Source organism: Galeopterus variegatus, unplaced genomic scaffold (genome assembly GCF_000696425.1).
Source record: "Galeopterus variegatus unplaced genomic scaffold, G_variegatus-3.0.2 Scaffold411, whole genome shotgun sequence".
NCBI classification, from domain to species: domain Eukaryota; kingdom Metazoa; phylum Chordata; class Mammalia; order Dermoptera; family Cynocephalidae; genus Galeopterus; species Galeopterus variegatus.
This window is the reverse complement of record NW_007726522.1, coordinates 9,993-10,945: the sequence shown is the minus strand read 5'-3', so window position 1 is coordinate 10,945 and position 953 is coordinate 9,993.

Genomic DNA, 953 nt, shown 5'->3' with positions numbered 1-953 from the left:
GGGCTGACGTGCGCGGATAGGCGGGCCGAGGGGCGGGGCCGTGATGTCACAAAGCGCACCGGCCCGCCCACGTGATCCCGAGCTTTGTGACTCGCGAGCGCGGAACCAGGGCTAGCCGGCGGAACCGGAGGCGTGGTCAGCGTCGATGGGCAGGGGAGGCTGCGGTGCAGAGAGGAGTGGCTCCTTGGGCGCTTCCGGGAGGGCGCTCCGATTGCAGCCGCTGCCGTGCTAGTTTCTGCTGCAAAGTGGCGTGCCAAGGGGTGGCCGGCTATCTCCCCCTCCCCCACAGTCCCCATCAACTTCCCCTAAACCCCCAATCTAAGTAAACATCGTGGTTGCTATATAGTAAACTGTGGTTGCTATGCAAGCACTCCCCGGCTTCCCCTTCCAACAAACTGTCTACCCTAAACTTAAAATTCTGAAGCAGCTGCTGCCTAGAGTTGATCACAACCAACACCGTATAGATTTACTGAGCTCTTACTATGTGCCAGGCATAGTGCTAACCACTTAATGACACTGGCAGGCTCTGGAGACAAGTTGTCTGGGTTGGAACTCTAGCTGTGGGGCTCTAGCATGAACGCCTCTGTGCCTGGGTTTCCCTATGCTGTAAAATGTCATTAAAGATAGTACTTGGTTTACTCAGTTGTTATGGATTAAATGAATGAATTTCGAACCATGACTGACATGTGGCTCAATAAATGTCCGTTGAACGACAACAAACCCTAAGTGTTCCACTTTATCGTTATCTCCAGTTTATAGATGAAAGAACTGAAGCTAGCAATCATGCCCTTTCTGAATTTGCAGGGGAAAATATCTGTTCAGTTGGCAGGTCCCAATCCCATTCCTAATTTCAAATGCCAGAAACTGTGCCAAGGGCTGGCCAGTTAGCTCCCTTGGTTAGAGCATGGTGCTGGTAAACACCAACGTCAAGGGTTCAGATCCTCGAAATTGCC